Source organism: Heptranchias perlo, chromosome 1 (assembly GCF_035084215.1).
Source record: "Heptranchias perlo isolate sHepPer1 chromosome 1, sHepPer1.hap1, whole genome shotgun sequence".
Taxonomy (NCBI): Eukaryota; Metazoa; Chordata; class Chondrichthyes; order Hexanchiformes; family Hexanchidae; genus Heptranchias; species Heptranchias perlo.
The window spans coordinates 94,912,451-94,939,517 of record NC_090325.1 but is presented as its reverse complement, the minus strand read 5'-3'; the positions used below and the strand labels follow the sequence as shown (position 1 = coordinate 94,939,517).

General features: G+C 44.0%; 1 protein-coding gene across 2 annotated transcripts in view; it reads left to right on the top strand.

Moving 5' to 3' along the window:
• The first annotated feature begins 6,299 nt into the window (after positions 1-6,299).
• Positions 6,300-27,067, top strand: part of LOC137334846 (uncharacterized) — a 34,374-nt gene continuing 13,606 nt past the window's right edge. Inside the window, exon 1 of one of the 2 annotated variants that reach the window (XM_067999911.1) lies at positions 6,300-6,410. The gene's annotated coding sequence lies outside the window, so the exon portion shown is untranslated. Of the gene's footprint in view, positions 6,411-6,553; positions 6,733-27,067 lie in introns of those variants that run through there. The other variant, XM_067999999.1, reaches the window with a different exon arrangement.

Below are 27,067 nucleotides of genomic sequence, written 5' to 3'. Positions count from 1 at the left end.
CCCGCTGGGAACCCGCCGGAAACACGCTCCTAAAATCGAGCCCCAAGAGTCTGAAGATACAAAAGCTTCTTACCAAGTTTGGCAAAATCCAATTTTTGAAGTAACAAGTTAATGTTTATGTAAAGAAAATTTACAAATAGATGGTCCAGCATGCACCATAATTATGTGCTATTAAGATGAAACCAACAGGATGATGAAAATAAATCACTTTAAAAGCTTGATGAGAACACTCAAATTATACTGTGGCTTCTTGAATAGATGCATCACCTGTTAAACATGTGAACGGTTCTTAGCTTGCCTATCGTTGAAAGGAATGCAACTTCTAATGAGAAAATTCCTTTTACACAGTTTGGCTAAAGTGTTGCCCTGTGTTTTTAAATTATTAATGTAACACATGACTTCTCACAGGCGGTCAAACAAGACTCAAGGACAGTTTCCAGCATACCAAGTTTAAAAAGGAAATTATTGTTCAATAAAGGAAGGCCACTCCAGAAGCTTAGGGAAAATCTGGTGATGCATTCTAAAGCTATTGAGCTAACAAGTTAATCTTCGACAGAAGAAAACTAAAGACAATGCAGAATATGCTATAAAATAACACACAAAATCATACTCACACCTTCCACCATACATATCGCAGTAGAGGAAATTAAAAATAATTACTTAGAATTACATAGAAATTACAACACAGAAACAAGCCATTCGGCCCAACTGGTCTATGTCGGCTTTATGCTCCACACAAGCCTCCTCTCACCCCTCTTTGTCTAACCCTTTCAGCATATCCTTCTATTCCTTTCTCCCTCAAGTGTTTATCCAGCTTCCCCTTAAATGCATCTATGCTATTCGCCTCAACTACTCCTTGTGTAAGCGAGTTCCAGTCTTTGGGTAAAGAAGTTTCCCTTGATTTCCCTATTGGATTTATTGGCGACTATCTTATATTTATGGCCCCTAACAATTTACAACATGTGGCAGACTCTTGGTGCGTATATAACAGTATATAGAACTGGGTGGCACAGTGGGTGAGGCACTAACCTTTATAGTCTAGTTCCAATCCAGCCCAGACTAATGGGATAAAAGTCTCTGCTGGGTGTAAGGATCCTTTATGAACTGAGTTTGGGAAGACTGAATCCAATTCCTTGTGGATATGGGCCCATAGCACAAAACTGCCCCTAATTAGGCATTCATTAATCGGGCCTAATGATGGCTGGTGTGGGAAAAGGAAAAATTGCTACATTGATGCAGAAAGGGGTGCTCTTTTAAGGTTGGAGTTAGAGCATGCTGTTGGAGCAGAGTAGTGGGTGCTTTACTCAACATCTGGCTGTGCTATACTTGATCTGGGAGAGTTTGGTGCTAACACTGGATGCCTGAAATGGAAAGTGTTCCATTCCCCAGTATTAACATCCTTCACCTTGGTGAGCACAACGTTGGCCTGTAAATTGCTCCGAGTGACAAACCAGCAGTGGTCACCACTCATTAGATTTAAATTCACCCACTAAGTTACCACATTCTTTTGGGCAGAAACTTCCTTGAACTGCGAGTTCAGATAATATCAGCGTTCGTTCCCAGGCTGTGTGAGTGGTGAAAGGATCTCTAAGGTTCCTCAACCAATCAGCATGAAGCAAGCCACGCTGTGAGAGTCAGGAAGTGAAGTTCATAGACAAACAGCACAGACTAAAAACCCGGATGTACCCGTTAATGTATTATAAAATGACATAGAGAAAGTAAAATAAAGAGAGGATAAGATTAAAAGACTGAGGTAAAAGAGACAGAAGGAAAAAGTTTTTAAAATAAATTTTAATTTAGTGTCAGAGAGGTTGTCATTAAGACTTACCGTGATGTTAAAACTTAGTTTAGACTTAAAAAAACTGAGCAGACCTGTTTTGTGGCGAGATTAGTTCGTTTCCAACTGGGCAGGAAAGCAAGTAGGCGCTGGTCTGTTGATTCCATTGATTGCAGCCGCCGACATCCCTTTAAGGTGAAGCTGTCACATCGCTGGCAAACCAGGAACAGCAAGTTCCGGATTTCCGCGTTTAACTGCGTATGTGCGGTCGCTGGATCTTGCTCTTCGATTTTGCCACTAATAATGGAGAGCACTGTTAGGCTCACCATTATTTTAAAAGCAATTTCTGGGCCATTGATTTTTAAAAAGTAGATTAAATTGAGTATTGATCTATACTAGCAAAGGTACCTTCACACAACAGTGAGGCGGAGTATATTAAAGTAATAATGCACAACAGCAGAGAAGCAGGATGCAGGTTTGATCATCCATGCCACTCAATTCTCAATTTCCTTTGCAGTGCAGGAAGTGCCAAGCAGGGGTCAGCTGTCTATCAGCAGAAAGAAGGGAAACTGAAGAGGGAGTCTTCACTGGGCTGCTCTCAAACACCTTGTAGTAGTACTGTCATCGGCATGGAAGTCGGCCAACCACTGTGTCTTCTAAGCCACTGGAAGTGCATCGCCCAAGAGGAACACGTAAAGGAACACACATCTGAATTGTACCTCCTGGTAACTACAGGAAGAGCTTTCAGCCAATCACCTGTTAGAAATTACCTGAACAAGATGGTCTTACACCAGGAAAGATGGCCATTGGCTAAAATACAAAAGCAACTGGTCCTGACCATTCAACAGTGCTCAGCTCCATTCACAACTCCTCTGATAACAAAGCAGCCCATGCCAACCTACAGCAAGACTTGGACAACATCCAGACTTGGGCTGACAAGGGTCAGGTAATATTCACGCCACATAGTGCCAAGGAACAACAATCTCAAACAAAACCACGTGCAGCCATTTCCCCTAATATTCAAAAGCCCCACCATTAACTACTCCCCCACCATCAACATCTTGGGGGTCACCATTGATTAGAAGTTGAACTGTAACAGCCACATCAATATTACAAAAGCAGGACAGAGGCTGCGTATTCTGTGACAAGTGGTTCACCTTCTGACCCCTCAATGCCTCTCCACCAACTAGAAGGCTCAAGTCAGGAGTGTGCTGAAATACTTAGCACTCACCTGGGTGGGTGAAGCCAAAACAATACTCAAGAAACTCAACATCATCCAGGACAAAGCAGTTTGCTTGTATGGTGCCCCTGCCACTGGACTCAGTATCCACCCCCTGAACCACTGCAAATGATCTACAGGATCCACAGCAGCAACTCACCAAGGTTAATTCAACAGCAGCTCCCTTCCCTGCGATCTGTACCACCAAGAAGAAAAGAAAGAACTTGCATTTATATAGCACCTTTCTTGATTTCAGGATGTCCCAAAGTGCTTTACAGCCAATTAAGTATTTTTGAAGTGTTATCACTGTTGTAATGTATGGAAACGAGGCAGCCAATTTGCAAGGTCCCACAAACAGCAATGGGATAAATGACCAGATAATTTGTCTTAGTCATGTTAGTTGTGGGTTAAATATTGGCCAGAACACCAGGACAACTCCCCTGCATTTGATCAAAAAGGATCTTTTACATCCACCTGCATGGGAGGACGGGGCCTTGGTTAAACGTCTCATCCAAAAGACGTCCACCTCCAATAGTACAATATTCCCTCAGTACTGTACTGAAGTGTTAGCCTAAATTATGTGCTCAAATCTCTGGAGTAGGGCTTGAAATCACAACCTTCTGACTAAGAGGTGAGAATGCTACCACTGAGCCAAAGCTGAACCACAAGAAAAACAAGAGCACCGATGTCATGGGAACACCATCGCCTCCAATTTCCCGTCCAAGTCACATACCATTCTGACCTGGATATATCTTGCCATTCCTTCACCATTGCTGGGGCAGGATCCTGGAATTCCCTGCCTAACACCATTGCAGCAGCCGTTCAAGGAGAAGGCTTCCATCACCTCCTCAGACTCAATTAGGAATGAACAATAAATACAGCCTTGCCAGCATCGCCCATATCCCAAGAACAAGTAAAAAGAAAGAAATAAGGTCCCAACAATCTGACAGGAGATGCCTCATATTATTGCAAGTGGAGCCCTCAGGTCTCCAATACACTTGGGACACCCAGAGGAACTTAATGTGGGTGTTGAGTGCAAAGAGTGCTGAGAGACTGTGCATGAATGATGGGAAAGGCTCAGTAAGCCCCTGAGTTTTCTTTAAGCTAGGTGGCTGCTCCATAATATGGGCAGAGGCCCTGAGCAGCACTCCAGCCACACAACTCCCATTTGGAATGGGTGCTAAAGGGGAAGCCGCATTATAAGAAAGAATTCTTAGCGCCCCCAACCTCACCCATGCCCTGTGCCTGATGCTTCTCACTCCATGCTGGAAAATCACCTGGAAAACATTGGGCAGCCAGCAGCCCTTCACTGGCTACAGGTGACAGTATGGTATATGCCACCATATTCTGGCCTTGATAATTAGGACACATCATGAGTGATTGCCAAAAACTTATGCAAATGAGCTAACCTCACATTATCCGATTAGATTGGCTCATTTCTGCATAGGCACACACAACGTGCACAGCTCCAGCATCAGTGGTGTTGCTTGGGGGTCACATTATCAGCTCCATAGAGTTCTTTCTTTTTTGGTATCAGGAACAAAAACAATATACAAAACTGTGTAGAGATAGCCACACTTCGGGGGAGTGAGGGGGTGCATCTAGCTAGCCAATTTCCCAGGTTGATGTAATTGCCTTTAGTCATAAGTTAATTGCATCAGAACTTATCATGTTTTTGAAATATTAATGTATAAAAGTACGTAGGCTGGAAGAGAAGACAAAACTCTTTGGCCCAAATTTCTTTATTGATATGGGTGAACCGGAGGGGCTATCGGAGTGGGCAGGGACTAACAGAGATCAAAATTGGGTGTAGAACTCAGTTACACCGAGTCTACATCCCTTTCCCTGTTGCGACAGGGTTTTCCATGGGGATGGGTGGTTTTTGCATCTATCTCCTTGGAGACTGATGTCAGAAACATAGGTGGGACTGATTGGATGATATCACCTGCTGAAATTCCTGCTCGTATCACCTCTGGTGCCTTCAACGTACTGTATACCTACAAGAGGCAAGCATACAGTGGCAGAAGTGGGTCCCACAGGATTGTTTACAGCTGGTGTCATTACAGCAGCTGACTGCAAAGAGGAACAGCTGCTGTAAAGGGCCACATTTTTCTACTTTCCTTCAATCTTCATCTGGACTGGCTGGCTCTGAACCCCTCGGTTTGCCACTTCTATATTCCTGACCCCCCACACCATGCCCTCCCCCACCCCCTCATCTAGTGGATTCCCCCAGTTGCGCCAATACTGATGTGGGCACCCGCCAATAATATGTTAATTGCCCGACGCCGGGAATTCCAATAAGGTCAGAGACGTAAGTCTCTGATGCATCTGAAGTTCTGCTTCACCATTGTTTTAGCAGCAGAATAGCACTGTGGACTTTCAGGCCAGTTATTACTAATGGCTGTTCCACCAAGGATGTTTTACTCGATTCAAACTTCCAGTAGGCATTATTTTGGACTCCAACAACGTGTACCAGATTGCTCATTAGTATGCACTTTATATTACGTCTCTTAGGTGCTGATACCTGTTTTTGGAAGTCTCAGAAAGTTATCTAAGAGCTTAGGTTTCCCTTGAAGACTTCAGTGCCCTATCTTTAGTACCTATTTCAATATTGAAGGAGTGAAGAGAGGGGGCTCTGGAGGGGGTTATCATTCATGAATCATTTCAACAGAGACTGTTATGAGATTCTAGAAAGAACTACAAGGATTTTGGTCTCTATTGTTTTTTGGAACAGTTTGAGTATTGTGTAAGTTAAACATTGTACTAATTATTTGCTATGTGCCGACTGCTTCTATGTGGTTATATCATTTGTAAATAAATTCCATTATTAGTTTTAGTCTGACAGTATGGTATATGCCACCATATGAAGTAAACAAGAGAACATAGTGGGCAGTCTATGATGTCTACAGAGGCATAATACCCTGCTAAAAGGGTACAAGTTAGCCCTGTGGCACACTATCACCATTCACATCACACATAAGGTTAAAAATTAATAGATAATGCAGGTCTGTTTATGGAAACTTTCTTTTTGCTGTCAACTCAAACTAACAGTGTTGGAAGGAAATCCAAATTATAACACTGACCCAAAACTAAACATAATAACGAATCATTTGCTGAACTAGTATTTTGTGCTTGTTAAAAAGTTCCCCAGAGAAAGAGACCAGTAAGGGGTTAATGGACTTGCTGGTTGGTGAGTGTGCAAATGCAGGCATTTATTTTGATTTCCAGTCACATGGTGCTTTAATAACCAATGACTTCAGCCAAATGTAGCACTACGAGAGGGCATGCAAATCCAGAACTAAACAGCCTCAAACATATATTTTAAATTCAAATGCAGATGGTGCGCAGGAAACTGAACCATGGGAGATTATAATCAGAACACAGTTTCCTTGACTCAACAAGACTAAGTCTCAGGTACAGAAACTTTTCTCTTCCTTTAACTTGGGTCATCAAGTGAGAAATTTCAGCTGGTTTAATCATTAATGCGTGATACAGCACATTTCCTGATGGTTGAAGTGTTCCTTTGTTTCATTACAATTAAAGAAATAGACTATTAGAGCAAGGTGACACACCTACTACTACAAGCCACTTGATGAATGGTGCTGTCGTCGTCTTCTGAAATACTGAGCAAATGCTCAGCTCCGTTTGACTTTTTTTTTGGAAAATTCTTCCCTTGTAATGGATCTGCTTCACTGACCTGTTCTGAGCGAGTACACACCTTATGCTTCCAGTACCTGTGAGTAGCACCTTTAGGCTGTTTAGTGGGCAAGGTTAGTTCAACAGATAGTCAGGATAACAACTGAGAATCAGGACATTTTTCAAAAACGAATTATGCTTTTTATGTTGCGTTGTGGACTTTAGATAAATATCCATTTTTGTGAGAAACAGTGCATGAATGTGCGGGAAACTTGTTTGAATGTAAATTATGTTGTATAGCTTTGTTTTGAATTTGTCTTATTTCACTGTTCAATATTTAATAAGTTCCTGCTGCAGGTGGAAAGCTTTAGGTCCTATGGATGTTGGAGGTACAAAGAGGAGCATTATAAGGAAACAGTGGATTCCAATGTCGTACATTCTGCTAATAGCATTCAATGCACTTTTACCCAGTGATTTTAACTGCACATCCTGGTACATGCAAGTAATAGGGTTTATCAAGAACAAACAAATGGTTTGTGCTGGGGCCACACCTTAATGAGAACAGTAAGTTAATCAGCAGGTTTGTTTCAGAAAACCCACTCTGGAAAGTATAAGGGTTACGCTGCGCAGTTACCACCTAGATTGTGGAAACTTTTGATGTAAACCTAACAACTACCCCCAGGAGTTAATGTAGGTTTCATTCAGTGCTAGTTAGAGAAGGTTTGCTCTTAGCAATGAGCTAATATGATTGCATACAGATCACTGGGAGTGTTTTCATCATAAGGGATTTGGATGACATAAAACATGAGATGAAGATTGACCACTTTTTAACCATTATAATCTCAACCCTGAAATGAGATTCCAGGCTTGAATTCACTCTAAGGTCTATTTTATCTTTTTATTAATCATATACTAATGGATCTTTAGTGACAATGCTCATGGTGAATCAGAGGTTGTGCTGTTTTGTAATGATAGAGGTGCAAAGAGCTTATCTCATCTGTTTTATTAATAAATCTAAAGATTTTGCGTGGTGCTGCTTAATGAGTCGGAGGATATGCGAGTTTATAATGACAGGAGCGTTATACCTTGCAGCACACCTTCACCTCCTGGGTGGAAATCTAGCTGAGCAGGTCGTCGCAGAATCCGCCCGATTCTCATCCTACTGAAACCAATGAGATGAAAAGTGGGTGGGTTCTTCAACAGGTGTGCGGGCTGTCCACTCGCACAGATCACTGCCCAGGCGGTGATGGTGAACATTACCTCCACAGTGTCTTATACAATTTAGTAGGATTTTCATATTATCATTGATGAAGGAAAAATATTGTAAAGTGCTGAATATTAAAATATTGCTATTATGAGCAGAAATATACTTTAAAGTATTGGCAGTTGTGATGTGAGGCTATATTAGTGTAATACTGTGCAAAATGTTCTGAACGGTTGGTATATGTTTGAGTGCAATGGAAAAGAATTATGTATGATTAAAGAATATTCATTTTTTATGGAAATGGTTATAATCAATAGCTGAGATTTTCTGATCAGCATTAAATTAATACCAATTGGAAAATCTAAGCTAGTATGTTTCAGGTGAGTGGAGTTTGTGTGAAACACCTGCTCTATTTTCTGTGGTGCCCAGTTGCCTCCCCCACTATATCTGGAATTGAAAGGGCTGATATGTACTGTAAATGTTTGCAATATTTCTAAGGAGTCAATAATGGATGTGAAACAGGAAGGTCATGCTAGCTGGAAATCAAAAGCAAATACCAGGCAGGGAGCGAAAGGCAAGTCCAAGGTGCTTGAGAGACGGGATATCAGTGCAGATGAAAGTTAGTCTATATTTTAGATCATTTGATGTGTGAGATTTGTGTTTTATTTTTTATTCAATTATTTTTTTAATTGTTTATTATGTCATAAATTTTATTTATAGGGGTATATGTCAGCATAGGTAAGGAACCAACATGGCTGCTGAGAGGATTTAGGATTTTTTTTTGTCAGAGATGCCCTCCGAGACAATGAAGTTTAAGGGCTAGAAAGTGGTCTAGCCCCATTTTCGGGCCTGAAATAGGCGGAATGTGGGAGCACACGCCAGAAGCCCAAGGAACACACAAAATTGGACCTTGTCAGCATATTGTTGTCGAACTGCAGAGGCCAATCGGACATTCTGAGGTAGCGAACCCGTTTGACGAGGATGAATTTGGGCTGTTGCCTTGCTGACAAAGGCTGGCAGTTAGGTTATGGGAGAGGGAAAGAGAATTGGAGGGGTTGATCGCGGGCCGGCAGTGATCCTCAGGTGTGCTATCGAACCAAGAGGAGCACTCCTGCTCCTCCTCAGCTCCATATAAAGGTAAGTTTAAAATACATTTACTTAACTTTTTGGTGGCGGCCTCCAGCGGTCCCTGTAAGGAGTTCTGGTTAGGCCGCATTACAATCCAAAAAACTGAGCAAAGCAGAGCAGGCCTGGCGCCAGCTCCGCTCAGTGCTGATGAATTTTATGGCCATGTGCCTAATATTAACATATTCAAGGGTCCTAACACTTGTAATAGCTGGCCAGCAATATGCAGTCAGATGTATATCAGGAGCCCTTGGGTCGCAGGACATTTAGCGCCAAAATTGGACTTTCTTTGCCCCATTTTCCACACAAAGAGGACCAATTTCTCCCCTTAAATGTTTTTAACAGTTTCCTGGGAAACTTAAACCAAGCAGAGTGCTTCATATCTATGGACACATGAAAAACCTTTCCAGACCTTAGATATATGGACAATGGAACAGCACGGCAGATGCAACGTTTCAATATGCAGAAACTTAAGAGGTGGTTTGTTTTTTGTCTGTAAGCTGTCCTTTATTTGGATACCAGCTGCTATTCCCATGCCATGTTGTTAATGCATACAACATCCACAACTGACGGATTAACGGCTGTGATGTCGTCAGTCAGGTTTGCCAAGTAATAGTTTACAGTTTATCACAAGGCAATAATAAAGCCAATATCTAGCCAGTTCTATTAGTTTCTTGATTATTGTAATCTGATGCTGAATCTTTTAGTGCAGAGAGGCGATGACAGTAAATTCAAGCTCCCATTTAATCCAATACTTAGTTAATGTGTTTCATAATATGTAATTGTTTGGCTTTTTTAATTTAAATATTTCCTCCCCTCCCCCTGAAATGTTAAACTATCGATGGAAGAATATCGTTTGCCACAGTGTTTGCTTTAAGGCACAGCACGGAATCAAAATACGAGGAGGGCAACTTTTCCTGCTCCGCCTTAGACAAAAGGTTTAAGTCACATTAATGTTGACATGAAACACAGTAGAGGTTTATAAATAAAGGAGCAGTACGTATTACATAGGATTTGCTAACACTATAATTCATCAACCAACAGTCTGCCAACATTTTTTTTTAGAGCCATGCTCCCTCTTCTCCATCAGGACCACCACTTGCGATGTGGGTGGACTGGGGGAACTTTGGCTGCCCAATCTAAGGCTCCTGCAGTCTGGCTTTTCCCTAGGCAACATATAGTGCAAAGACACACCCGATAGGATCACTGTGTCCCATGCTCACTATTATACTGTGCATGATTTGGGTACGGCACAGAGGCAAATTACAATAATTGGACCCAACCTAACCCTTTACAATCTGATTTTGTTTAACTTCATTTTTAATAAAACAGAGGTGATTTAGCTTTAAGTGTAAAAAGATGAATTGCTTTGTTGCACCAGCTGGCAGTTGCCTTCCTTGTGGACTCTTTGCTTATATGTAGAGATATAGCACTCGTCACTGTGGGAGATGGGGTGCAGTGCCTAGACTAGTAGAGGTTCCTGTAAAATGAAGTGGGGTAGAATTTGAACAGGAGTTCTTCGATCTCCTGCTATAACTTTGGTGGGAGATCAACAATAGCCCCAGTGAAAAGGCGTTAATAGCTCTTTCAGCTGTTTCTCCGGGGTTTCCGCCAATCTTCCACCATAGTCACAGCAGGAGATCAGGAGAGCCTCCCATGGACATTACTGGCACATATTTTTAGTTGCAAATAAAGTCTCTGGCACTGAAATTCCAATGGCGGTTCTACCGGTCTCCCGCCATAATTCTGGCAGGACTTTTGTAAAACCTTAGTGGAATTTCAGGGCCTGTGACTTCTTCTTAATGATATAATGAACCAGACAAACAAGATATGTCAGAAATGAAGTAATTCTACACAAAGTCTGAGAAAAGAGGAAGAAACTGAAAGAAGTAAAATACCAATCAGTGCAGCAAAACTGAAGTTAAAAAAAAAATTACTTGAAGCTTGAAAAATGTAAAACAAGATTAGAAATAATTTCTTGATCTACTAAGTGCCACAGAAGTTCTATAGAATATTTTTTTAAAGTTTGTGATAAGCATAATGGTAGTGCCAGAAGTCTGTTTGCAGCTACAGACCACATTTAAAAAAAACAATAAAACTGAGAAATTGTGGCAATGGGCTCCACAAAAGTCTGAAATGCTGGAAAGAACAACGGATATATATGGAACCTGCGATGATAGATGAAAACATGAAAGTTAAAATGTTTTATAGTTAATAAGCATCAGGACAGCAAACTATACAATGCAATACAGATTTTTTTAGATCTCCTGAAGAACCTACCTTTACAGAGGTAGTGCAAGTATTTAATGTGCACTGTGTCCCTAAACAAATTAAACCTTTGCGTGCTAATTATGACCAAGACCTAGAAGAGCAACTGGAGAAGTATGTCAGTCAACTGAAATTGGGAGAAGCTACCTGCAATTTTGGGGAATTGCATGAAGCTTTGATGAGAGATAGGGTCATATGTGAAACTCAAGAGTCACATTTAAGGGAGAGACTCCTTAGTGAAACAGACTCAGATTTAGTAAAATATCTGAAATACTGGAGAGCCACAGAGCTCTCTAAAGAACGCATTAGAGGTGTAGAGAACTGAGACGCAGTCCACGTTCTAAATAAGAAGGTGAGACTGCAGCCCAGCAGGAGGATAGTACAGCAGCAGCTACCTGTATCAATACACAAGTGTTATAGGTAGAAGGGTGAACAGTGAAGAGAAAGCTACACCACGCAGATTTTGCAGCGTAGGAATTGCAGAAAATTTAATTATTTTGTCTCTCAATGTTATGCCAAGAACCAGAGGAAGATCAAATTTCATACAATAGCAGACATGGAGAGTGAGTAAGAACAAGAAATCGTTAAATCATCAAGCCAGAAGCGGAGCAGGTGAGAGCTGTTACTAGTAGCCACTACCTCAACCGGCAGTGGTATTGCGTGTATTAACAGCAGGCCAGTTAAGTCTCAGTTAGCTTATGGTACAAACTGCAATATGATCACAGCCAAGCAACTGAGAACCAAGATCAGAGAAAGGATCATATTGAACAAATAAACCAGGTTCTCGCAATGTATAAGACGACACTAAAGCTTCTGCAGTGTTGCAAAGTGAACCCAAAGGCTGGTAAGAAATACCACAAAGCGTTTTAGGCTCCAGAAACAGCAACCAGGACAAATCCAATCCAGCCAATTACCGCCCATCAGTCTACTCTCAATCATCAGCAAAGTGATGGAAGGTGTCGTCAACAGTGCTGTCAAGCAGCACTTACTCACCAATAACCTGCTCACCGATGCTCAGTTTGGGTTCCGCCAGGACCACTTGGCTCCAGACCTCATTACAGCCTTGGTCCAAACATGGACAAAAGAGCTGAATTCCAGAGGTGAGGTGAGAGTGACTGCCCTTGATATCAAGGCAGCATTTGACCAAGTGTGGCACCAAGGAGCTCTAGTAAAATTGAAGTCAATGGGAATCAGGGGGAAAACTCTCCAGTGGCTGGAGTCATAACTAGCACAAAGGAAGATGGTAGTGGTTGTTGGAGGCCAATCATCTCAGCCCCAGGGCATTGCTGCAGGAGTTCCTCAAGGCAGTGTCCTAAGCCCAACCATCTTCAGCTACTTCATCATTGACCTTCCCTCTGTCATAAGGTCAGAAATGGGGATATTTGCTGATGATTGCACAGTGTTCAGTTCCATTCACAACCCCTCAAATAATGAAGCAGTCCAAGCCCGCATGCAGCAAGACCTGGACAACGTCCAGGCTTGGGCTCATAAGTGGCAAGTAACATTCGTGCCAGACAAGTGCCAGGCAATGACCATCTCCAACAAGAGAGAGTCTAACCACCTCCCCTTGACATTCAACGGCATTACCATCGCCGAATCCCCCACCATCAACATCCTGGGGGCCACCATTGACCAGAAACTTAACTGGACCAGCCATATAAATACTGTGGCTACAAGAGCAGGTCAGAGGCTGGGTATTCTGCGGCGAGTGACTCACCTCCTGACTCCCCAAAGCCTTTCCACCATCCACAAGGCACAAGTCGGGAGTGTGATGGAATACTCTCCACTTCCTGGATGAGTGCAGCTCCAGCAACACTCAAGAAGCTCGACACCATCCAGGACAAAGCAGCCACTTGATTGGCACCCTATCTACCACCCTAAACATTCACTCCCTTCACCACTGGCGCATAGTGGCTGCAGTGTGTACCATCCACAGGATGCACTGCAGCAACTCGCCAAGGCTTCTTCGACAGCACCTCCCAAACCCACGACCTCTACCATATAGAAGGACAAGAGCAGCAGGTACATGGGAGCAACACCACCTGCACATTCCCCTCCAAGTGACACACCATCCCGACTTGGAAATATATCGCCGTTCCTTCATCGTCGCTGGGTCAAAATCCTGGAACTACCTACCAAACAGCACTGTGGGAGAACCTTCACCACACGGACTGCAGCGGTTCAAGAAGGCGGCTCATCACCGCCTTCTCAAGGGCAATTAGGGATGGGCAATAAATGCCGGCCTCACCAGCGACGCCCACATCCCATGAATGAATAAATAAATAAATATTCAGAATAATTAATTACTAATTAATTTAAAATTAAGCTAAAATCTGTCACTAAATATAATCTGGACCTCAAGTGTTTCCATTAGTTCTACAATTAAATTAATACTAACAAATAAATAAATAAAAACTAGAAATGGCCGTGCAGGTTGTGTATCGGGATAATGGTATGTGGGAGGCCGTGGACAACGAGACTGTCCCAGATTGCCGCATCTGCAGGAAATGTCTCTGTCTTGAGTCATTCCAGCTCAGAGGCCTTGAGCTGGTGTGCGAGTTAGAGACAGTCCGACATATAGCTCAGCAGGGTAAGGGGAACCAAGGGGAGGTGGAGAAGGAGCTCCCACGGACTCCGGTCCCATCCAACAGGTACAGTATACTTTCTACCTGTGAGGATAAGGATGTAGGCTGCGGGGAGGACAGCCAGAATGTTAACCATGGCACCTTGGGGCAGGAGGCTTTCCAAGAGGGAGGAGGGATGGAGCAGAATAGAAAGGTTGTAGTCATAGGAGATTCGATAATTAGGAGGTTAGATAGCGTCGCGACTAATAGTCCAGGAGGGTGTGTTGCCTACCTGTTGCAAGGGTAAAGGACATCTTGGAGCAACTAGAGGGAAACTTGGAAAGGGAGGGGGAAGATCCAGTTGTCCTGGTCCATGTTGGGACCAATGATATAGGGAAGAAAAGGGAGAAGGTCCTGCTAAGAGAATATCAGAAGTTAGGAACTAAATTTAAGAAGTAGCACCTTACAGGTGATAATCCCAGGATTACTTCCTAAACCACGTGCTAATTTGCATAGGGATAGACAGATCAGGAAGTGAATGCGTGGCTGAAAGACTGGTGTGGGAAGGAGAGGCTCCATTTCATGGCACACTGACACCAGTACTGGGTCAGGAAGGAGCTGTACCGGTAGGACAGGTTCCACCTGAACCGGAATGGGACCAGTGTCCTAGCAGAAAGGATAAATAGGGCTGTCAATAGAACTTTAAACTAGTAAGACAGGGAGAGGGATCTGGTCAAGATAACATAAGTCTGAAGAAAAAAGAAAGAGGAAATGAGAGTAAAGGTTAGACGAAGTTAGGGAATAAGGGTAACATAAACGGCCAGGGAACAAATACAATTATTGAACATAAGTACAAAATGACTGTTAAAAACAAAGGGAGGAAAACAATTACTAAAAACAAATTCAATTGCCTATACAGCAATGTGCACAGCATCCGAAACAAAACGGGGGAACAAAATGGAGGCAATAATTCATAGCAAGGAGCCAGATGTGAAGGGATAACTGAAAGTTACATCAGGAACAGGACTGGCGGTTAAATGTTGCAGGATATATTGTATTTAGAAAGGATAGGGAAGGAATAAGAGGGGTTGGGGTAGCTGTACTAATTAGAAACACCATAATGGCAATAGAAAAAAGGGACATAAATAATATTAAGATAGAAACAGAATCCATATGGATTTAGACAAAGAAGAAGAAGGGATTGATCACATTAATAGGTATATTCTACAGACCACTTAATAGTGGAAGGGAAGTGGAGGAAGAAATATGTAGACAATTCTATGAAATGAGTAAAAAAAAATCAAATAATAATTATGGGGGATTTCAACTACCCCCAAATAAACTGGCAAGAAGAGGTGGGGAAAGGAGAAAAGAGAATGGAGTTTTTACCGTGTGTACAGGACTCCTTTCTTACCCAGTATATGAGAAGCCCAACAAGAGAGGAATCATTGCTGGATCTACTAATGGGAAATGATAAGAGAAGTAAGTCTAAGGCAACTGTTGGACAATAGCGATCACAACATAATAAGGTTTAAAATAATGATTGAGAAAGACATAAGTAAGACAAAGACCAAAGTAATATATAGGAAAAAAGCTAATTTTGAGGGGATGAGAATGGAACTAGGGAAGGTAAACTGGAAAAAAAAATTGACAAAGGGCTCGAATTTAGCAGGCCTGCGGGTTCCCAGCGGGTGGTCCTCCGGGAGCGTCGAAAACGCGGACGGCGAAATTAGTGGGTTGCCCACGCGATCGTAGCAGGCAACACCCTAATAGGAATCAATTACCTGCTCCTCCGGGGTCCACGGCGCTGGCCTGCGCGTCGGTCGGGCTGCGCATGCGCAGTACGATCTTTCAGCTGGAGGCTCTCTAGTTAAAGGGGCAGTCCTCCACTGACAGATGCTGCAACCAATGGGACAAATTGCAGCATGGAGCAGCCCAGGGGGAAGGCTGCTCCCAGTTTAATGATGCCTCACCCCAGGTATCATCAGATGGGGTGAGGAGGAGGGGGAGGACACAGATCTTCCCCCCGGCGGGCGGGAGGAAGCGGCCTGCCTCTGCCACCAAGAAGGCCTGGCTCGAGGTGGCAGAGGGGGTCACCTGCGCCACCAACATATGGCCCACCTGCATACAGTGCAGGAGGCGCTGCAATGACCGCAGTAGGTCCGCCACAGTGAGAACACAAAGTCTTTCCCCTACACTCCGTCTGCCACAACACTGCCCCCACCCCACATCTCCTTCGGCACCGCCAACACTATTCTGTCACATCACCCTTCATACCCACTCACACCCCATCCTCATCTTACCTCCACCTACTCACCTCGCCAGTACTCATCCTGCCACTAACACGCAACCCAATCCTCATACAATCTCATGGCTCCATCCCATACTCACCCTCTCGTGCATCTCCCTCACGGCCAGCCTCACTCAACCTGCCACCACCTGTGCTGCAGCCACAGGGCATGCATCACATATGTGCAGTAGGCAGCGTAAGGCAAACGTCTCGTCAGCATGAAGGGGGTGCACAAGGGTGTCTGAGGGTTTGTCATGGGTGTTACCCATATTGAATTTCAGAGCAACAAACAGCACACATTATATTGACACCACCACTGCCATGTCTCCGCGAATCCTGTCCGTTGTGTCCAATAATGCCCGCTCCTGGGTATCACTATGAGGACCCACCACTGATGCCACCCATCGTGTTACTGCAGAGTAGGTGCAGGTGTATTTGCAGGGCTCGTCCGCGCAGACGACTGAGAGACATCGGCGGTGTAGCCGGCTGCACCCTGGAAGGATGCGGAGGAGAAGGTGTGGTGGGCAGTGGTGACTTTGCCAGCGACAGGTAAGCAGTTGGTGCTGGGGCCAGCCAGGAGCAGCTCGGCATGAAAGAGGCTGCAGATCTCCACGACTACATGTCGAGCGAATCTGCGCCTCCCTGTGCACTGCTGCTCGGAGAGGTCCGGGGAGCTGCGCCTCGGTCTGTGGACCCTGTGGCGAGGGTAGTGTCCTCTGCGACGCGTCTCTCTCTGCGGTAGCCCTCCCTCCTGCTGTGCAGGTGGGCGTGCAACAACACCGTGTTGGGGGGATCCACGTCTCTGAGGCGGACGGCGTGGACTGCGAGGCTGCTGGTGCTGGTCATGCTCTTCGTCCTCCGAGGGTCTCCACACACCACCCAACTGGCAGGTGTTGGTCTGAGGGGTTGTGCAGGGTAGGTGTGTGGTTCCTCGGACTGGGGCTGCGGTTTCGTGTCGGTCTGTCCTCTGGCTTGGCGGGGGGTGGTGGAGGGCAGGGGTTGCCCTATGTGACGCGGTGGCCTCCTGCGTGGGTGAGGGCTCTCCCCCGTGGAGCGCACCTTGGCACCTGCCACAGGCTGCTGGCTGCAACACGCCTGGTTGGAGGGAGACTGTTTCCCCCAGTGTGGGAAACTCACTGCCTTGAACCTAAAATCCCACACTTCGTCTTTTGACAGCTGCTTCAGCTCATTAACTGACCACAACGAGCAAGTTAAGTACTCTCAAGTGGAACCCCGCTGGCTTTAATTGCCTGCGGGATTCCCACCAGCGGGGCTTGCGCGCGCAGCCCCGCACGTCAGCGCGGTACCCGGAAGTGGCCGGGATTTCGTCGCGATCCGGTCACGTGACCGGAGATCGGGATTTTCGGGGCCACCCCGCTGGGAACCCGCCGGAAACACGCTCCTAAAATGGAGCCCAAAGAGATAGAACTGCAGTGGGAAATATTTAAAACAGTGATCAATAGAGTTCAGGAGAAATATATTCATCTAAAAAACAAGAACAAACTAGCCAATGATGAAACACCATGGATGAATAAAGAGATAAGGGTAAAATTGAAACTAATGAAAGAGGCAAACACTAAGTAAATAGACAATAAAGGAGAGAATGACAAAAGGGAAATGAAGAGGTTAGGAAAGAAGTCAAAAAAACAATTAGGAAAGTAAAGAAGAACTACAAGATTAAATTATCAAGGAATATAAAAAGAAATAAAATATTCTGCAGACACATAAATAACAAAAGAAAAATCAGAATATGGATAGGGCCACTAAGGAATGCACAAGATAAACTCACAGGTAACGACAGCGAAATGGCAGAAATATTAAATAGTTACTTTGCCTCTGTGTTTACCAGGGAGACTAATAAGGTGGGTAGGACATTAGAAGAAGAGATTGAAAAAGATATTAAAATATTTAAGATAGAAAGGGGGAGATAATTGATAAACTTATCAAACTTACAACAACAATAGCTTGTGTTTATATTGCGGTTTTAACATAGTAAAACGTCCCAAGGTGGTTCACAGGAGCGTTATCAAACAAAATTTGACACCGAGCCACAAAAGGAGATATTAGAAAAGGTGACCAGAAGCTTGGTGAAAGAGATAGGTTTTAAGGAGCATCTTATAGGAGGAGAGAGTGGCAGAAAGGCGGAGATGTTTAGGGAGGGAATTCCAGAGCTTAGGGCCTACACAGCTGAAGGCACGGCCGCCAATGGTAGAACGATTAAAATCGAAGATGCGCAAGAGGCAAGAATCGAAGGAGAGCAGAGATCTCTGTGGGTTATAGGGCTGGAGGAGGTTATAGAGATAGGGAGGGGTGAGTTCATGGAGGGATTTGAAAACAAGGATGAGAATTTTAAAATCGAGGTATTTCCAGACCGAGAGCCAATGTAGGTCAACGAGTACAGGGGTGATGGGAGAACGGGACTTGGTGCGAATTAAGAAATGGGCAGCAGAGTTTTGGTTGAGAGGATAACACCCCTGGTACAGAAAGAGTAGACAAGGATAATGCAGTAGATGTAATATATTTGGATTTTTAAAAGGCCTTCGATAAGGTACCATATGTAGACTCATGGCTAAGGTCAGAGCATGTGAAGTCAGGGGACAGGTAGCAGAATAGATAGTAGGCTGGCTACAAAACAGAAAACAGAGAGTAGGGGTTAAGGGTAGCTACTCAGACTGGCAAAAGGTGAGAAGTGGTGTTCCACAGGGAATGGTGCTGGGACCACTGTTGCTCACAATTTATATTAATGATTTGGATTCGGGAATCAGAAATACAATTTCAAAATTTGCGGATGACACCAAATTGGGGGGTGTACTTAATACTAGGAAATGTATCGCCGTTCCTTCATCGTCACTGGGTCAAAATCCTGGAACTCCCTATCTAATAGCATTGTGGGAGAACCTTCACCACACGAACTGCAGCAGTTCAAGAAGGCGGCTCATCACCACCTTCTCAAGGGCAATTAGGGATGGGCAATAAATGCTGGCCTTGCCAGCAACACCCACATCCCATGAACGAATTTTAAAAAAGGAAGAATGCGCCAAAAAGCAAGAGGACCTTAATAAACTTGCAGAATGGGCGTGTAATTGGCAAATGAATTTCAATATTGATAAGTATGAGGTGGTGCATTTTGGTAGGAAGAATAAGGAGGCCACATACTGCTTGGATCATAAGAGTCTAAATGGGTTAGAGGAGGAAAGGGACCTAGATGTACAGATACACAAATCACTAAAAGTAACGATGCAGGTTAATAAGACCATAAAAAAGGCAAATCAAGCACTAGGGTTCATTTCTAGAGGGATAGAATTGAAAAGCAAAGAAGTTATGTTAAACTTGTATAGAACCTTGGTTAGACCACACTTGGAGCATGGTGTACAGTTCTGGTCTCCATGTTATAGAAAGGATATAGAAGCATTGGAGAGGCTGAAAAAAAGATTCACAGGGTTGATACCAGAACTGAGAGGATTTCCTTATCAGGAAGGCTGAAGAGGCTGGGATTCTTTTCTCTAGAAAAGAGAAGGCTGAGGGGTGACCTGATCGAGGTCTTTAAGATAATGATAGGGTTTGATAGGGTAGATGTAGAGAAAACGTTTCCACTTGTGGGGGAGTCCAAAACTAGAGGTCATAAATATAAAATAGTCGCTAATAAATCCAATAGGAAATTCAGCAGAAACTTCTTTACCCAAAGAGTGGTAAGAATGAGGAACGCGCTACCACAAGGAGTAGTTGAGGCAAATAACATGGATGCATTTAAGGGGAAGTTAGATAGGCAAATGAGGGACAAAGGAATAGAAGGGTATACTTGCCTTTAGAGGAGGTACAATGAAGATTCACTAGATTGATTCCTGGGATGAGAGGGTTGTCCTTTGAGGAGAGATTGAGTAGAATGAGCCTATATTCTTTGGAGTTTAGAAGAATGAGAGGTGATCTCATTGAAACATATAAAATTCTTAAAGGGCTTGACAGGGTAAATGCTGAGAGGCTGTTTCCCCTGGGTGGAGAGTCTAGAACTAGGGGTCATAGTCTCAAGATAAGGGGTCGGTCATTTAGGACAGAGATGAGGAGGAATTTCTTCACTCAGAGGGTTGTGAATCTTTGGAATTCTCTGCCCCAGAGGGCTGTGGATACTCAGTCATTGAGTATAATTCAAGACTGAGATCAACAGATTTTTGGACACTCAGGGATTCAAGGGATATGGGGCTAGGGCGGGAAAGTGGAGTTGAGGTCAAAGATCAGCATGATCTTATTAAAAGGTGAGGCAGGCTCGAGGGACCATATGGCCTACTCCTGCTCCTATTTCTTATGTTCTTATGGTATCCTGATAGAGTTAGATGAAGTAGGGAGGGAGGAGGCTCGTATGGAGCAGAAATGCCGGCATAGACCAGTTGGGCCAAATGGCCTGTTTCCATGATATAGTTTCAATGTAACTCGATGTAACAAGTACATGTACAGAAAGCATCCCTGACTGCTTGCACACAAGCTCAAACTTTCTCAGCTTGAGAAGTAACTGAGGACAGTTTGGGGTAGAATTTAACTTTCACTGCCGGTTGATAAACTCACATGGCAGATTGGCTGCCCGTTATATAGCCCGCCTCAATTTCCTTTCCATTGAAAACTGTGAGAGATGTATAACAGGCAGATGATCCAATATCGCCCGCTTTACACTATCAGCCAAAGTCAAAATGACCTCCCATTGAGTCCAGATGGCATTGAATTTAGAATGCTGAAGGATGTTAGAGAGAAAACAGAAAAGACTCTGACCACAATCTTTTCAACATCCTTGGATATGGAAGTTATGCCAGAGGACTGAAGAACTGCCAATGTAACACTTGTGTTCAAGAAGAGAGAAAGGAATAAAGGAATAAAGTAGGTAACTAAGTAGAAAATCACAAAGTTAGTATGCAGGTGCAGCAGGTGATCAAGAAGGCCAACAGAATGTTGGCTTTTATTGCTAGGGGGATAGAATATAAAAACAGGGAGGTATTGCTGCAGTTATATAAGGTATTGGTGAGACTGCACCTGGAATACTGCATACAGTTCTGGTGTCCATACTTAAGAAAAGACTTACTTGCTCTCGAGGCAGTACAAAGAAGGTTCACTCGGTTAATCCCGGGGATGAGGGGGTGGACATATGAGGAGAGGTTGAGTAGATTGGGACTCTACTCATTGGAGTTCAGAAGAATGAGAGGCGATCTTATTGAAACATATAAGATTGTGAAGGGGCTTGATCGGGTGGATGCGGTAAGGATGTTCCCAAGGATGGGTGAAACTAGAACTAGGGGGCATAATCTTAGAATAAGGGGCTGCTCTTTCAAAACTGAGATGAGGAGAAACTTCTTCAGTCAGAGGGTAGTAGGTCTGTGGAATTTGCTGCCCCAGGAAGCTGTGGAAGCTACATCATTAAATACATTTAAAATAGAAATAGACAGTTTCCTAGAAGTAAAGGGAATTAGGGGTTACGGGGAGTGGGCAGGAAATTGGACATGAATTTAGATTTGAGGTTAGGATCAGATCAGCCATGATCTTATTGAATGGCGGAGCAGGCTCGAGGGGCCGACTGGCCTACTCCTGCTCCTATTTCTTATGTTCTTATATCTTATAAACCAGTAAAACCAAACATCTGTAGTGGGTAAACTTCTAGAAGCAATAATACAGGATAAAATTAGTAGCCTTTTAGAAAGACATCAGTTAATTAAGGACAGCCAACAAAGATTTGTAAATGGTAAATCATGTCTGACAAACTTAATGGAGTTCTTTGAGGAAGCACGGTGTACACCGATGAAGGAAATACAGTGGATGTTGTGTGTAAGGATTTTCAAAAGGGGTTTGATAAGGATCTGCAGAAGTGGCTTGTTGTTAAAATGAAGGCACATAATATTAAAGGTAATGTGGCAGCATGGATACAAAGTTGACTAAAGGATAAAACACAGGCTAGTGGTTAATGGATGATTTTTGGTCTGGAGGGATGTAAACAGTGATGACCCCCAGGGATCAGTATTGGGACCATTGCTCTTCTCAATCTTCACAAATGATTCACACTAGGGTATGGGAGACACTATCAATATTTGCAGATGATACAAAACTAGGGTGTGTGATTAACTGTGAAGAGGACTGTAAATGACTTCAGGAAGACGTAGACAGATAAGTAGATTGGACAGAGATGTCAAAATGAAATTTAATGAGGAGACGTGTGAGGTAATACATTTTGAGAGGAAGAATAAGGAGGACAAATATTCATTAACTGGTAAAACTTCAAAAGCAATAAAGGAACAGAGACTTAAAGGTTCAGAAACACAAATTTTAAGAAGTGGGAGGGTAAGTTGATAAAGCTGTAAAAAAAAGTGTATATGTTGTGATCCTAGGTTTATAAATAGGGGCTATACTTATACAAATCATTGGTTAGGTTGCAGTTAGAGTATGAGGGCAGATTTTCTGAGTTCTTGCCCTTGCATGTTGCCTGTGATTTTCCGACATACATGTGAGGTACTTTACCACGGGCAAGGGTTCAGAAATTATACCCTGTTGTGTCCAGTTTTGGCTGCCCTATTTTAAGGAGGTGTTAAGGCCATGGAGTACAGAAGTGATTTAGTAAGACGAGACGAGGAATTAGAGGCTTTTGTTATGAGAAGAGACTAGAGAAAAGATTGGAAAAGGATAGGGGAATTTGACTAAGTTCTGGCTCTTTCAGAGAGCCAGAAGAGGCCCCCTGCAGTGCTGTAAACTTCTATGATTCTTAATGACAACTATTCCTTTATCAATGATGAATGTTGATATTCATCAATATATTAAAAAGGACTAGGATTGCATTAACCCCCATATGACATTTTTCATTACACCTTTGAGATGGAAACTATTCTACTGAAAATCACCGGAGAAATTGCCACAGTGTCATCTAATGCAGTTCAGGTTTGTTCCTGATCATTCCAGGAACCAGACCTAAATGCAATTTAATCTCCAAGTCAATGCAAGTTAACGTCAACTGAGAAGCAAAGAAAGGAAAATAATAGCGAACCAGTTTGATTTACTTTAAATTTAAATTCAATAGATTTTATTTTTATTCATTCATGGGATGTGGGCGTCGCTGGCGAGGCCAGCATTTATTGCCCATCCCTAATTGCCCTTCAGAAGGTGGTGGTGAGCCGCCTTCTTGAATGGCTGCAGTCCGTGTGGTGAAGGTTCTCCCACAGTACTGTTAGGAAGGGAGTTCCAGGATTTTGACCCAGCGACAATGAAGGAACGGCGATATATTTCCAAGTCGGGATGGTGTGTGACTTGGAGAGGAACGTACAGGTGGTGGTGTTCCCATGTGCCTGCTGCTCTTGTCCTTCTAGGTGGTAGAGGTCGCGGGTTTGGGAGGTGCTGTCGAAGAAGCCTTGGCGAGTTGCTGCAATGCATCCTGTGGATGGTACACACTGCAGCCACTGTGCGCTGGTGGTGAAGGGAGTGAATGTTTAGGGTGGTGGATGGGGTGCCAATCAAGCGGGCTGCTTTATCTTGGATGGTGTCGAGCTTCTTGAGTGTTGTTGGAGCTGCACTCATCCAAGCAAGTGGAGAGTATTCCATCACACTCCTGACTTGTGCCTTGTAGATGGTGGAAAGGCTTTGGGGAGTCAGGAGGTGAGTCACTCGCCGTAGAATACCCAGCCTCTGACCTGCTCTCGTAGCCACAGTATTTATACGGCTGGTCCAGTTAAGTTTCTGGTCAATGGTGACCCCCAGAATGTTGATGGTGGGGGATTTGGCGATGGTAATGCCGTTGAATGTCAAGGGGAGGTGGTTCGAATCTCTCTTTTGGAGATGGTCATTGCCTGGCACTTATCTGGCGCGAATGTTACTTGCCACTTATGAGCCCAAGCCTGGATGTTGTCCAGGTCTTGCTGCATGCGGGCTCGGACTGCTTCATTATTTGAGGGGTTGCGAATGGAACTGAACACTGTGCAATCATCAGCGAACATCTCCATTTCTGACCTTATGATGGAGGGAAGGTCATTGATGAAGCAGCTGAAGAAGCTTGGGCCTTGGACACTGCCCTGAGGAACTCCTGCAGCAATGCCCAGGGATTGAGATGATTGGCCTCCAACAACCACTACCATCTTCCTTTGTGCTCGGCATGACTCCAGCCACTGGAGAGTTTTCCCCCTGATTCCCATTGGCTTCAATTTTACTCGGGCTCTTTGGTGCCACACTCTGTCAAATGCTACCTTGATGTCAAGGGCAGTCACTCTCACCTCACCTCTGGAATTCAGCTCTTTTGTCCATGTTTGGACCAAGGCTGTAATGAGGTCTGGAGCTGAGTGGTCCTGGAGGAACCCAAACTGAGCATCGGTGAGCAGGTTATTGGTGAGTAAGTGCCGCTTGATAGCACTGTCGACGACACCTTCCATTACTTTGCTGATGATTGAGAGGAGACTGATAGGGCGGTAATTGGCCGGATTGGATTTGTCCTGCTTTTTGTGGACAGGACATACCTGGGCAATTTTCCACATTGTTGGGTAGATGCCAGTGTTGTAGCTGTACTGGAACAGCTTGGCTAGAGGGGCAGCTAGTTCTGGAGCACAAGTCTTCAGCACTACAGCTGGGATGTTGTCGGGGCCCATAGCCATTGCTGTATCCAGTGCACTCAGCCATTTCTTGATATCACGTGGAGTGAATCGAATTGGCTGAAGACTGGCTTCTGTGATGGTGGGGATTTCGGGAGAAGGCCGAGCTGGATCATCCAATCTGCACTTCTGGCTGAAGATGGTTGCAAACGCTTCAGCCTTGTCTTTTGCACTCGCGTGCTGGACTCCGCCATCATTGAGGATGGGGATGTTTGCAGAGCCTCCTCCTCCCGTTGGTTGTTTAATTGTCCACCACCATTCACGACTGGATGTGGCAGGACTGCAGAGCTTTGATCTGATCCGTTGGTTGTGGAATCGCTTAGCTCTGTCTATAGCATGTTGCTTCTGCTGTTTAGCATGCATGTAGTCCTGAGTTGTCGCTTCACCAGGTTGGCACCTCATTTTTAGGTACGCCTGGTGCTGCTCCTGGCATGCTCTTCTACATTCCTCATTGACGACACCTTCCATCATTTGCTGATGATTGAGAGTGGACTGATGGGATATGCTGATAACACAAAACTAGGTGGGAATATGAGTTGTGAGGAGGATGCAAAGAGGCTTCAAGCGGATACAGACATGCTAAGTGAGTGGGCAAGAACATGGCAGATGGAATATAATGTGGAAAAATGTGAAGTTATATCCACTTTGGTAGGAAAAACAGAAATGCAGAGTATTTTTTAAATGATGAGAGATTGGGAAATGTTGATGTTCAAAGAGATCTAGGTGTCCTTGTCCATGAGTCACTGAAAGCTAACATGCAGGTGCAGCAGGCAATTAGGAAGGCAAATGGTATGTTGGCCTTTATTACAAGAGGATTTGAGTGCAGGAGTAAAGATGTCTTACTGCAATTATATGGGGCCTTGGTGAGACCACACCTGGAGTATTGTGTACAATTTTGGTCTCCTTACCCTAGAAAAGATATACTTGGCATCGAGGGAGTGCAACAAAGGTTCACCAGACTGATTCCTGGGATGGCGGGATTGTCGTTTGAGGAGATATTGAGTGGACTAGGCGTGTATTCTCTAAATTTTAGAAGAATGAGAGATGATCTCATTGAAACATACAAAATTCTTACAGGCTTGACTGGGTAGATGCAAGGAGGATGTTTCCCCTGGCTGGGGAGTCCAGAACCAGGGGTCACAGTCTCAAAATAAGAGGTAGGCCATTTAGGACTGAGATGAGGAGAAATTTCTTCAATCAGAGGGTGGTGAATCTTTGGAATTCTCTACCCCAGAGGGCTGTGGAGGTTCAGTCATTCAGTACATTCAAAACAGAGATTGATGGATTTCTAGATATTAAAGGCATCAAGGGATATGGGGATGGTGCAGGAAAATGGCATTGAGGTCGAAGATCAGCCATGATCTTGTTGAATGGCGGAGCAGGCTCAAGGGGCCGGATTGCCTACTCTGCTCCTATTTCTTATGTTCTCATGTACATCTACATATAGTAACTACATCAATATACGTTCATAATAATAACACTCCACTGTGGCATTTCCAGCAGAGATTTTACAGTACCTGGTGAGTCTGGAATCTAGGTGATGCTGAGATGTAGTTTCTGAAAGCACTTTAATACATCATTGACATACAGGCCCTGAAATTTCTGGGGAGGCCTGGGAGAGTGGATCTAGAGTGGAGTGGAACTCGTGTATGCCCCCCACGACTCTCACCCTGTCTGAAATGCCAGGAGGGCAGACCAATTTGAATTCATTTGGCAGCCGCCTGGTGCAATCGGGGCATCTATTCTGAGTGGGAGAGGCACCACACTGCACCATTAGTGAATCTGCAGGACTCCGATATTCCAGCAAGATTTTAAAAATAAGGTGGTTCCTTCTGCCAGTTTAGGAACTGCACTCTGCAATCAACTGCATTGCCAAACTAGCCTTTAAATTGGTGAACTCCCCCCATGCCACCACAGCCCTAACAACAGTGGATGTCAGGGACCCACAGGCATTCCTGGCACCCAGCATTGCTAATGCCCTAACCTACAGAAATACATTATTTTCAGCTGAAAATTTACTGCGCCCGGTGAATCTGGAGTCCAGCAGATGCTGAGATGTAATGTGTGAAAGTGCTCTAATACATCGCTGACACATATCTTTAGATCATACTTGAACTTTCTCAGTGGTTTACTTCTGTCAGTTTACTTTATGGTCACATAAAGTAGGTCCGCACAAACGGTCTTTACTGCACAGTTAAAATCTATCAGTTTTAAAGCATAGTTAGTGAGCCATCAGTGTCTAACATGTTAATAGACCATGGGGGCGAAATTGGTCTTCGCCAATAACAAGTTGGCAGCCCGTTTTAGACCCCACATTATTTTCTTTTCCATTGACTTCAATTTGCTATCGCTCGTTCTGCACTACCATCGAAGACCAATTTCTCGCC